The following is a 14,100-nucleotide window of genomic DNA, read 5'->3' as shown; positions in this document are numbered from 1 at the left end:
GGGGAGAGAAAAGGACCGGCCACTGGAATATGCACACTTCACTGTTCAGCACACTCTCTGCACATTGTTCTTTCACTTTCTTATATGTCTTCATTAAAAATGCCAACTATAGGAGAACCAAGAAGTTAAAACGGCAGAAGCTCACTTTTATTGATGGAAAAAGGCTGCACCAGAATCTCCTGTGCCAGGCTGGTGGGACAAAACAGGACTGTCAATTCCACTTGATCAGCCCTATCAGTGAGCAATTTCAGGGCAAGAACACCAGGAGGAAGGCAGTAAAATGTGATTATTCTTTTTACCTTACACCCAGACATCTGGTTCAGCACAGGTGAGAAACCAGTAGCTTTCCCCAGGAATCACCAGCTGGATGATGGGACAGGGCAGGCAAAACCTCCTCAAAGAGCAATAAAAGATAAGCCCTATTTTCTTTCGTGTTGCTTCTCTAAAATAATAAAGCCAATAGGCAACATTCAATCTAACAAATGCAGAAAGAATATACATCCTCCAATATTTACACCTCCAGATACAGGACCAGGAATCAATTCACACTTGTTTCTCTCCATTGTCATCTCCCAGTTTTCCTTGTATTTTCTCCTTAACCTCACTGGAAATAGTATTTCATAACCTCAGCCAGAGGCAGGCCACTGGCAATTTATGGCGTCAGAGTCCATCAATAAAGTATTTGTATTATTACCAATATTTAAGCCAAGTTTAAAACACTGACCACAGGATCCAACTCAATGAGCTTCACATTCCACAATCCAAGGACAGAAAATTCACCTCCAGGGAAGTCCGGATTACCAACAAGGCAGGAACAGAACAGACCATAACTGTTTCCACATTAAACACAGTATGACACTTTCAAGAATATCAGTTAATGCTTTTCAGCCTATTAGAGGCAATGCAGAACTGCTTTCTGAACCACCAACACTACAAATATTTAACCTCCCATTCTGAAGGATATTCTACACACTAAATTCTTTAATTTTAGTATTTTTCATATGCACTGATGGCTTCTCTGTTTCATATGTGCTCATCGAGGTTCTCATCCAAACTATGAAGGAAACACAAATTTTTAAGAAAGACACCTGAAGAGAACACAAAAAAGGAGGAAATCATTCACACTCATATACAAGCCTTATTCATTAAGGCATATAAAAAATATAAATTGCAGCAGAGGTGTTTCCTACTGATTTCTTTATAAAAGCATTTCGCTTAAATGCTTTCTGAACACGGAAAACCAGCAGCAATCTGTCATATATTATTGTACCTGCCATGGAAATCATACAGACATGAAGGGGAAAATCAAATAAATACCCAAAATATTTAAAAAGAAAGTAAGTAAGCAAGAAGCTCTCCATCAATAAAATATAAATTCACCATCTCTCTCACATTTCTTAAATAATAACAAATACTCAGTGTCATTTGCATTGCAAATAATGATTCACCTATCCAAAACACTTCTTTCATTAATGAGATCATTACAAACCTTAAATTTGAGATCACTACAATTTAACCATAATTAGCAATTACAGCTGATGTAAGCAAAAATAGTACAATTGAATATTCACCAACGAAGTGAGGAGCTCAGAGAAAAGCAATGCATTGACCCTGTTCATTGTTATTTGGGAATTTTTCCTCAACTGTCAAGCTATTCTGAATTTTAATCTTAAGAATGTTCCCTGCACATGACGGTAAAAGAGTAGTTCAACTAGTTAGCTGAATTTCATTAGTGGTATGATATGAGCTTCAACTCTTACACACTGGAAATCTACAAAGGGAAATCTGCAAATCTGATCTCTGAAAACCAAGTCAGCTAATTCCAATGGCAGGAAAACATAACATACCGAAATCTGGATGTAAAGACAAACTATCTTGAGTGACAAGCAGACCTCTGCTGTCTCACATGCAACCTACTCTAAAAGAAATGATCACAAATTTACAAATTAAAAACTCGAGGAAAGAGCAGCAAGAAGGCTTGTTTCCATTCTTCCAAGCTCTGAGAAGGCCAGCATAATGGCAAACACACATTTGGTATTTGCATACATTTGCAGCACAGTAAGGAACAAACACAGCTTTGAGCCTGCTCCTTCGCTGATCGGCACAGTAAGGTCACAAATGCTCATCAGATGACTTTTCAGTAACTTCTGTGAAATGGAGCACCATGAATGGAACTGTTTGTGATGCAAGAAAGGATCATTCATCTACCCCACGACCTCCACTCCGGACATACCACTGGATTCCTTCTCAGTAAGTACAAGTGAACAACTAATGGGCATCAAGTTGCTCCAAGACTCTGAAATTACATGTCTCAAAAATCTCTTACAACAAATCCCTCCACAGCCGAACAGCGAAATTAACAGCAAGCCTGCCCTCACCCTGCAGAGCTCCCAGTCTGCTCAGGAAGATGCTCCTTCGGTCACAAATACGTTCTTTTCATAAAGGACAAATAAATAACAAATACTGGTAAGAGCTAAAGCGTCAACATGCACGATTCATCACTGTTCATTAGTGATGCCAGTTCAAGCTACACCACTCTCCCAGATTACTTCCCTGCCATTAGCTCACACAACATCGCCCCTCAGCAGCACCAGGGTTCCGGCAGCATGCAGAGACCCGCTCATATAGGAACAGTAACATGAATAGTAAGGTGAACTCACGGGGATCCTCTATGTTCCTCAAGCATCTACATGTGCCTCTGCCAAATTGGCTCCTAAGGATTCCTACCGCAGGTTACTTCCCCAGTAAAGCTAAACAATGCTCATCTTTACATTACAACAGGAAGGATGGGAGAGGAAAGGGAAAAAAAAGCTACTCAAATTTTAAGTTCAAAAAAAGCAACATTTTTAGTAAATAAGCCCTCCACTCAGAGAAGGAAAAACACGTTACCAAAATTTTCCAAAAATTACTGAGGAAGCAAAACTTAGATAAAAGTTTGCTTTATGCAGAATACATAGAAACCCAACAATTACATACATTTTATAAAAGCCATGAATAAGTAATGATTCCTTAAAAATCAAATAATGATGCACCATGGCACAAATAAGCCCATGGTACTTTTTACATTTTATCATTACTAATTAATGTTCTCTTACAGAGTATTCTTCAAGATAGAGTTTCTCATGCCACAGTATAAATTCTGTTATTTGATGAATTTTGGAAAGAAAGGGAATAAATACTACGCAGGAAGAAAGCCAGGCTGCTCAGGGAACTCAACAGATTATTCAAAGATTTCCTGAGGAGCTGAAATACCACAGCATTACCCATTACCACAGCACCCAGAAAATACAGCATTTTTATTGACAACCTAGCAAAGTAACTTCTGCTCATCAGAATCCCACAGGCAATTCCATGCTAAATTCCTCTCCAATGTGTCCATCATCCTTGCTAAACTACATCCTTTCATCACAGGCTGCTGAAGTAGAAACTTGAGGACCCTGAGATGCGACAGCTTCACAAGACTGTACTCTAAATTCCCAGTTTCTCCCTTTCTAATGCAAGTCCATAAAACAAGCACTATTTCCTCTAAGTAATGTAGGGTTTGTATTTAAAATAATTACTTTTTAAATTAATGTAAAACAAACAACTGCATTTTAACCCCATACAATAATGGTACTGGAACCATTCTAAGGAACATAATTAGAATTTGGTTTTTCCAAGCTCATAAAGTCTAGCTGGAAAATAAACCAGAGACAAATGACCCAGTTCACTGGATCAAGTATTTGCGGGTGCAGTGAGCTCCAAACACTAATTCATCTCCAGTGAGTGCAACAGGCACGTTCTCCACCTTCAAGTTAAAATTAAGTCATTCTGGACTGGGCTGGAGCTAATTTTCTTCACAGTAGCTCACACAGGGCCATGTTTTGGTTGAAGACTCAAACCACAAGAGTCAAAAAATAACCAGTGGGCTCAGTTCTGTTACCACTGATGACCATGGTAACCTCCCAAAACCCTTACTGGCAATGTCACCATGTCTTGTGTCACCACAGAGCCTCACATGTCCTAAGGATGCTGAAAGAATTCCTAGAGATGGGCACATATTTATCACATTGGAAACAAAGCACAAGACAACCTGAAATTACTGATCAGGCTGACTGCGAAGGTTATAACCAATGATCCTTGGTAGCAAAGGCTGCAAGACCATGAATGTTTGTGGAGTACTAAATACAAACCATTCACTTCCTCTACAGCAAAAGGTGCCATTTTAAGGCCTTGTGCGATACACCAGACACAAGTTCCCAACCAGCATCAACCAGTCATGAGCGCTCATGGCTGCCATAAAGTACAGACTCAGTCACACCATATCCTACTCTTGCATCCCCCTCCCATCACTTTCATGTTCCACAGGTCAAGTTCAATTTGTTGACCCAGCATGAAATGAACTCCACAAAATAAATAGTTGTCATTCACACAACAGCTGCTCGAAAGTCCAACGCAGCACATGGCACACGGCACATAACGCTGTGGGTGGGGGAACAGGGATGGGAGGTTACTGATTCAGTATCACCTCTTCAAATCTGCCTAACCTCATCAGGAAACAATACTCAAAGCCATTTGCTTGTCTGGATGTCAAAGGAAACTACCCTGTCAAAGGAAATAACCATTGTGCTCTAAAGAAAATTCATCCTCAAAAGTTGAAAGAATCAATGCTTATACATCAAAGAGACAAGAAATAAGGATTTTGCTTTCGAAAAAATTTCTAAGCAGAGGATTTTTTTATTACTGCAAAACATGGGATTACAGATGTTACCAGGCTGTCAGCTGATCTGATGTTTAACCACCACTAGAAAAGGCAAACCTTGATAAAATATAAGGAAGGACATAATCCTTCTCTTTTTCTAATGAGAAAAACCACGCACAAATTTGGGAGCGTCACAGCTCCACTTGTTTGTTTTCAATGTACCAAGGAGTTGTCTTGGTTTTCTGGCTTCCTTCTTATTGTTTTTCTTTTGCAGTCAAAAAAAAATATACATATATACTACTGCGAATTTTAACAAGCATCCTGAAATGAAAAAATTACAAGATTATAAACCAATGAATACATAGTATAAATAACTTAAATGTGTCACAAGCAGGCCTGGCACCAAAGTATTCTTCTGGAAATATAGATAAACCCATACTTGCAAAACTCAGAGTACAGAGTGCATAATGCTGTGCATGATACATATTTGGGCCTAAAACTATTTGCATTTATGGTCATTAATATTAATAAGTGTCAATTTGCAATCAGGAAGTTAGGGATGCTTGTCAATATCAAAAAAAAATTAGTCTTGTAAAAAATTCCCTGCACATAACAGGTATGCTCATAGATTTCTCAACATCAACATACATACCACTCATATTTCTAAAGGTTTAACTGAAAGTAAATCTAGTGTATGCAACCTGAAACTTAAAACAACTCAGAATCTCACACAGGATCCTGGGAAAACCAACGGAAAAGACAGAAAGATAAGAACAAGAGAGGAATTGCTATAAGGCAATCAATACTGATAAGGAGTTTATTTTATAAAATGATATTAGACATCCAGTTACCCTGAATATGTAACCAGTAATTCACATGGCAATTACACGTCTACATCGCAGGCCAGTATGCTCTACGGCCACAGCAGAGATCCAAACAGGATATGACGCTGCCTCTCCAATGAAATTGGGGTAAATTTTGAGAACACAGTCTTTCACTGTGTAGGATGCCCTTAGGCAAACTGGTGAAGATGCTCTTTGCCTAAGCATTACCACTCTCTTTCCACCAACAGTTTGTTTGCAGAGTCAAAAAACGAGATTTTGATTGCGGCAACTAGCAATATATTGCATTTTCTTCATTCAACCACAGGTCTATCATGCATTTCCTAGGTAAACATTCCTCCGCACCAACTGCCCATAATCTAAGGTGTCTCACCACGCAGTAAAAAGCCTCATGCGACTGTCGTCAGCAAATCCTCTTCAAAACATTCTCACCAAAAGGCACTAATATATATTACACCAGTTCCTTTTTCCTTTTTAATTCACACCAAACAAATGGATGTTTCCAGGTGCAGGTTTGGAAATTAGGTTCTCAGGATTAAAGAAGGAAAATAGACAACACCCAACCTTTAGCATTTTAGAGGAATCATTCCATGCTCCAGCCCGAGCAATGCTGCTGGCAGGGTATCCTGGCCATGTTGTTCCTCTCCACAGCACGTTTGCAGTATTCCTTCTTCTCCTCCCAAGCCAACACTAAATTGTCTTCGTTCCTATACTGTAGCTATGTTGCACTCCCCAGCAGTGCTAATGAGCCTTCATAATTTATTTAAATTCTCTAGATATTTCATTTTCCTTGCAATATTTTTCACCTTTATAAAAGCCTAAAACCCACACTGGCTCATCATTGTCTAAACCGGCTCACCAACACTAGCTCCGGAACTTCCCAACACAAATGGGGATGAGAATCTGCCTTTTTCTTCCAAAACACCCATCTGAGCGCCGTCTGCCTCATCATCTCGCATTGCTTTTTTGCATTTTAGCCCCCACCAACCAACCCACGCCTGTAACGGAGAGATACAGTGTGTCATTAGACTGCACACGCCTTACTCACCCCTCCGAGGGCGCAGAGGGAGGGGGTTTAACCCTCCCGGTCCCCGCAGCATCGGGGGCGAGGGCGGTGTGTGTTCGCATCACGAGTGCGGTACCTGCGGCACCTCCCGCTAAACACGGTGCGAGAAAAACGGCCTCCCTACAGCCTCCTCCGGGCCCGAGGGGACGGATCGGCATTCCGCAGGGCGGAATAAACACCGATCACTTACCCATGCACGCCGCTTTCTTTTTAAACAAAACAGTCCATCTCATTTTAAACAAAATAGTCAAATTCTCATTGCAGAAACAGAATTTTAGGAAACCCGCTGCTGGCGCCGACCCCGCCTTTCCCGGCGCTCGCCGCCGCCTCATCCCAGTCGTATTAGCGAGGCGCCGGTTCGCCCTGCCCGGGAATCGCGGGGAGGAAGCCCTCAGCCCTGTTGCTGCGGTCCCCTCGGCCCTGATCCCCGCCCGCGGGAGGGGCGTGGCGGGAATCGAATTATCTCTCTCTATCCCCCCCCCCCCCCCCCCCCCCCCCGCCAGCCCCCGCCACACCGCCGGGCGTTGCCCCCTCACGATATGTCCCCGTCGTATCCCAGCATCCCACCCCCCCTCTGTGGCCGCAAGGTTCATTCGCACCCTCACGCCCGGCGTTCTGGCGGCCCTTACCTGGCGCGGGAGGCTCCCGGCGGCCCGTTACAGAGCGCGGCTGCGCCTCCCTCTCACCGCATCGCCGGGAAGCGCCGCCGCCGCGGCGAGCGCGCGCCCGAAGGGGAGGGGACGGGGGGCGGCCGGTCTCGCCCCTCCTCGGCGGCTCCTTCACCGCCCGCTACAGCGCCCCTTCCGCCCGTTCGTCCGTGCCCGCCGCCGCCTCCCCGGGGAGCCGCCGGTCCTCCCCTGCCCCTTTCCTCTTCCCTGCCCCGGTTCCTTCGCTCGATCGCTCCGAGTTCGCCGCCGCCTCACGGGAACCCGCGGAGGGCGGGGAAGGGAAGCGGCGCACTGGCGCGCGCGCTCCCGGGGCTCCCTACCCACCACCCCCCATGAGCGCACGGAGGGGCGCGGCCAAGCGCGGATTCATGACGAGGGCACGGCTATACAAAACAGGCGCGCCACAGTCCTCTAAGAGCACAGCCTGCGCTGAGGGCGGTTGCTTGTCGCAATGCTGCGCGCATTGCCTTTCCTTCCTTTCCTCTCCCTCCCCACCCCTTCCTCTCCGGCCGTACCTGGCACGGCTGCGGAAGCGGCGGGGATGCGCCTCGCTGACACCCTGGCGCCTGTACTCAGCACCGGCCGGGAGCGAGAGAGCAGCGCCCGTGCCCGGCCAGCGACAGAAACTTTGGCGGGAGGCGGGGTCCCGTGGGGCGGCGGCGGGTGCCGGGCCGGAGGCAGCCGGGCGGGATCCGCTGAGGAGGGGGGAACGCGGCGGCAGCTGTGAGTGGGAGACGGGACGTGCCCCAGCCATGTGCGCTCGCAGCCCGGAAAGCTGATTCGTGTATCCTGAGTGGCCTCTGCAACTAGGTCCGGGTCCAGGTCCAGGGCCCCTCTGCCCCTCTCGGGTGAGACCCCACCTGCAGACCTGCTTCCAGCCCTGGAATCCCAAGCGCAGAAAGGACATGGACTTGTTGGGGGGAGTCCAGGGAAGGTACCAAGATAATTAGAGGGGAGAAACAGCTCTGCTCTGAGGAAAGGCTGAGAGAATTGGCATTGTTCAGCCTGGAGAAGAAACCGGGGGTGAGCAAATGGCCTCTTCTACTACCTGAAGGCAGCCTACAAGAAAGATAGAGAGACACTATTTGCAAGGGCCTGGAGTGACAGGATAGGGGGGAATGGCTTCAAACTGAATGGTCTTCAAGGTCCCGTCCAACCCAAACCACTGTATGATCCTGTGAGCTGCAGGGAGCATCGCCCACAAGGCAAGGAGCAGGAAACACTTCCCAGGGCAGCTCCAGGGGCCAGGAACCAGGCTTCTGGCAGCTCCAGGCTCTGTCAGCATCACACAGAGCCAACGCACCAAAGCCATGTCTGAGGACTGAACTTGTTCCTGCAGGTACTGCTCAGCCAGGGCTGCCAGAGGGATGTTTGGGCGTGATGATGTGATGGAACACGATGACCCTGGTGCCCGTGTCCTCCTCCAGGTACCTCTTCATGTGTGGCAACACTCTCACTGACTTCCATGGGTTCTTAAGAAATTATAGTTCTGGGAATAATAACTGGAAACCAAAATGTTTTACTGATCATCACAATTGAAGACCAGAGGCACAAGGAACACACAGAAAATGCTGTATTACCTGTTAAAGCTAATATAAACATTTACTTAAGTTACCTAAATAGTGTAAAGTACCCACTGAAACCAGAAATCCAGTCAGCATCCTGGTATTGCTTAATTGTCCGTGTGAATGAAATGTAACTGACAGAAATCCGGGGTTCTCATCAAACCGAAAAACTTTTTTTTTTTTTTGCACAATAAAAATATATGGTAAACAGAATTTCAGGTTTTCACTGGGTATTTCCCTTTACAAAAACTAAAATTTATGTCTTAGTCAACAAAATAATCTTTTTAGTCCAGTACAAAATGTTCCCTTTAATTAAATTATCTCCACTCCCTTGGGATGGATGCATCATGAAACCTTCTGGGTGCGCATTGCTTGCCTCCATCTCACCCTGGAATGTTTAAGAGCTTTACATCACATCTGTCTACAGTGCCAAATTAATCACCAAATAAATTAAGCAACGGGGTAATCTTCAGCTATGAGTCAAGAAAATGACTTGTACGAGAAATAAACTGCAATAGAAAGAATCCTACCTAGGAAGTGTTAATGAAACCCAGAGAGAGCTCTGGTTCAGGTTTTATGCATATTTGTAGCAGAACCGATGAACAAGATGCCAAGTTTCTGGAATGAAGCTGGGAGCAGAGTGAATGCAGACTTGTCATCCACATCATCTGTCAGTGCAGTCGCTGGGTTTTGCCTTCACAGGAGAGCGGCATAGCAGCAAACAGTGCAACAAGCACTTAAACAACAAATTACAGTAGGGAAATCCTCCAGCAATGTTTTCCTCTAAATCTATACTCTTCTACCTCCCTCAATCCCTATGGAAATAATATTGCTTTCCTCAGCAACCCATCCTTGTTGCTTTTGAAGTCCACAGAGGACAGTAAGTGACAGGAGCTGGTGATAGTGTGGCTGTGTGGCTTGTGCCACTCCAGAGCCTTTTGCGGGGCTTCTTCCCTGAAGGAGAGTGATTGTGATAGACCAAACCACTCTGTACACAAACGAGGACTGCCTGGCCCTCTAGAAGGAGTTCAAGCCAGAATAATTCAGACCACCACTGGAACCTTCCAGCTCATGCCTAGAGCTTTGGTATGCCATTTTTTTATGAATATCTGTTGTGTAACAGCAGATACTTAGCAGCTAATTTTTTTAAGGTAAATCATATTTGAACAGAATCAAAAATAAGCAGGAGCTAAAATATCTGCAGTGCTGGGGCTGTGCCAAACACCCACAGATTCTGTACCCTGTATTCAAACCTTGTCATGTAGCTCAGCACATCTTTATTCTAATAATTTACTTTCATTTTATGCCTAACAGAGAATTGTCCTGATTACTCAAGCAAAGCACAGCAAAAAAAGCACAGAAAACGTTTGGTCAGCTTTGGGTCCTTGGTGCTCCTGGCATAGCTCGAGCTTCCACAGCCCCTTCCTGTGAAAGATTTCAGTGTATGTGCAGTGATCACATAGCTCTTGACTCTTCCACTAAATCTTTTCAATAAGTGATTGGATCTCTCTAAGCAGAGAGGCAGCAAGAGCTGCTGGAGGTTATAGAGTGACTTGAGCAGATGAAAAAGGCCAGGGGTTCATAACTCTTTGGGCAATGCAATTCCAGCCAGGAATTTACTGTCGTGCTTCTGACCATGGATACCCTGATACAGCAGGCAACGGACTGAGCAAGTGCTTTTCACTTACACAAACAGCTCTGCATCTCTGCACAGACACTGTTTGGTTAGGTGATAAAATTGCAGAGCCAGGGAATCATTAAGGTTGGAAAAGACCTCTCAGATCATTTGATGATCATGGAGGTCTTCCAGCTTTAATGATTCTAGGATCATTGAATCCACCTGTCAGCCCAGCAGCACCAGCACGTTCACGGCTAAACCGTATCCTCAAGTGCCACATCCACATGTTTTTTGAGCACTCCAGAGATGTGACTCCACTACTGTCGTGGGCAACCTGCACCAATGTTTTACAACCCTTTCTATGACAATATTCTCCCTAATAACTAATCTAAACCTCCCCTGGCACAACTTGAGACAGTTACCTCTCATCCTGTCAAAGGCAAAGGCCTTTTTTATTCCACATTGTAAAAATGAGCATTATAGAACACTCATCTCACACAGAAAGAGAGCTGCAGAGCGAGATGGACAGGCAGAGCCTCAGGGACCTAATGAGGTCCCCAGCCCTGCTTGCCTGTGCACTTGATGCACCTGGGAAAGGAGCTGCAGCAGCTTCAGCTCTTGGGTGAAGGTATTTGGCAACCCCACCACCAGCACCAGCCTCTACAGACAAGTCCATGCAGCCTTCTGCTCACATGGCAGTTCCCTGCCTGGCATGACCAGTATCACCATGGGAACATTCCTGAAGTCATTATAAAGAGTTAAAAAAAAATCACTATTCTAGTGAGAATGGGCACAGTTACAGATTCCCGGGACAGTTTGGGTTGTTATACTGACTTTTACCGGGGGTGGAGATCATTCTCACTGCAGCATCCAGGCTCTGGGAGAGGAGCATCGAGCTGCCCCGGCTGTCCTTACCAGCACTCTTGATTTGTATGCACAGGGAATGCTGACTGTATCAAAACAATGAACTCCATGATAACATGCCCAGCTCAAAGGCAGAGTCTGGAACAGGGGAAAAGGCAAGAGCAAGGCAAAACCAAACAGGAAATGTATAAACCCCTGGTGTTAGGGAAAGGCTGAGAAGACTCTTGTGCTGCAGAGCAGCAGGTATAGGGCCCAGGCCACTGGAAACGAGACCCTGAGCTGGTCAGGGTGAGTCCTTACATCGGAGACCCAGGAGAACAGCCCTCTGGAACATTAATACCCTGCTGTGGGCAGTGCCTGCAGCAGGTCTCTATGCCGCCTCTTGAGCTGTCCTACTGCCAGACACTCATTTTCACAGAAGGGCCTCGCCTTCTAATACTGAGTTAATGATTGACTTTTTAAAGTGTCAATACTGTGACCCGATGGGCGCAAGTAACCTTATCCTCCATCTTTCAGAGCAAGAACTTCAGGGCTCCCCTGAAAAAGTTTGAGTGCAGTAGATAAAAGTTAAATCAATTGTAGAACACTTAACTTCAAGGGAAAAAAAAAATTAAGGTGGTCCTGAAAGAAAGAAGCCTGAAATGGTACTTAAGCACTATTTGGGCAGGAACTAGAAAATTCCTATTTGGAATAGGCTGTGATTTCAGTATATTGTAGAATAAATAAATGTAAAAATCATCTCAGATTAAAAAAAAAAAAAAAAAAAGAAAGAAAGAAAGAAAAAAAAAGAAAAAAAACCACAAAAAACAACAACAACAAAAAACCCCACAAAAAAAAACCCCCACTCAGCTGGAAAACAGTCATTTACTGAAGCAGGAGATGATTTTCCTTTGCTGGAGCAGGACAGGGAGACCCTGGAAGGAAGTTGAGGGAGCCCAAGCTGGATTAACTGGGAGAGAGGACCAAGGAAAAAACAGGGCCAGTTTTTGCTAGAGTTTTAAATATTTTTCCATTTATTACATTTTTGAGCATGTCAGAGCATTCTCACACTTTGGGAAAGGACATGTCTATCCTAATGACTGGGTCCTAGAATATCTGGGAAGACACAGAGCAGGGTACAATAGCTGGGCCCAAGCTAACACATAAAAGAACTGACACAATAAGTTTGAGATTTAGATATATTTTCTGTACAGCAAAAGGTTACACTTCAAAATTTTAATGTCACCTTTCAAAAGCATTACTAATGCAGACCTTCCAATTATCATCCCTTACCTGCAACGTCCCTGGAAATAGCTTGTGGGGCTTTACAGGATGGAGTTAGGGGAATTGGTTTTGGATGGCATCCATTAGAACCATTAAGTTCCCTCTTGGCTGCCTTCAAAACCTACTGCAGGTTTCAGTTCTGAGACTTGTGTTTCTAAACAGGAAAATAGCCAGTTAAAGAGGAAAACATTTCTCAAGGCTGCCTTGCACAATCCACCAGGAAGGACAGCACAACAGCAGCAAAGGACTGAGGACACAGAAATTGTTAGTTCTCTTCACTGATTTGATGTTCAGCTACAGAAATAATATTTATGACACACAAGAAGCATTAAGAAAAAAGAAAGAAAAACAGCACCAGAAAAACCATTTCCAAACTGCAATATTTGAGAAAGATCTCATATAAAGAAAAATATTAAGTGCAATAAAACATGTCACTTCAAAAAAGCAAAAGAGTGAAATGCCTTAAGATGTAGCATTTGAAGAATATAGAAGAGGCTTTGTGAAGAATTATTAGCATACATATGCACAACCCCCAACCACCTATTTTGCCTTTTTTTTTTTTTTTTTTTTTTTTTTAATTGGTGGGCCAAGAAAGAACTGTGTATTGCTAGTCTTAAAAATAAGAGCTTAAGCTTTAAAAACCATTTGAGTCACGTACCAAAAACGATTGTGTTCAAATTACCCTTTCCCAGCCATGTTTGACTGAGAGCACAGCGTAATTTTTTCCTCACCTTCATATAAGAATGAGAAAAAATACACCAGAAAAGGGGTTGGATGGTCTAATCGGAGATAACTTTAGCCCAATTTTACTGCATCCTAGAACTATTTCCTCCAGGGGTTTTGTAACCCAGGCAAGCAGTTCAACCCTGAAGTGTACATGTTTTTCCAGAGGTCACCCTGGATACATTCATGGATCCTGTCAGCCTCAAAATCTCAGGGTGGAATCCTTGTTCCCTTCAAATAAATGGCAAAATTCCCTTGCTTTGAAAACCATTTTCCACTCTAAATCTAAAAGTTACCTGCAGAGCTATCCATTTGCTCAATTGTTTGCCCTCATTGTCGGTTTCTGACAGCATTACCTTCCCTGTGTACTTAATGGTGGATTTGCTCTAGGTAATTAGTTAATTACCTGTCAGAGACTCTCCTGTGGACCAGGCAGGGCTTCCTGAATGGCCATCCTGTAGACACTTAGGCTTAGAAATGGCTTAAGAAATTAAAGTTTCCTTTCTTTCCTTACAGCCAAGTTTCAAAAATTAGGGTCACCTTTCCGAAGTTCTCAAACACATGTTTATGAGTGGCCATGAAAGCCCAGAGGTGATTTTCCTGGGACAGAGATTACGTGCACCAAGCTGAGGCACCCGGTAAAGGCAACCCCTTGTGACCTGTTTCTCCCCACATACCTCCAGCTGTGCTGACCATGCTCAAACTGTCCTGCATCCGCACTGCCTCTTTTATATTCCCTTTGAATATAGGAATAATCCATAATCTGACAAATGCTGATAGTACGGTCCCAGATCTCCATATTTACATACC

Source organism: Sylvia atricapilla, chromosome 27 (genome assembly GCF_009819655.1).
Source record: "Sylvia atricapilla isolate bSylAtr1 chromosome 27, bSylAtr1.pri, whole genome shotgun sequence".
Taxonomy (NCBI): domain Eukaryota; kingdom Metazoa; phylum Chordata; class Aves; order Passeriformes; family Sylviidae; genus Sylvia; species Sylvia atricapilla.
This window is presented reverse-complemented; position numbering follows the sequence as displayed.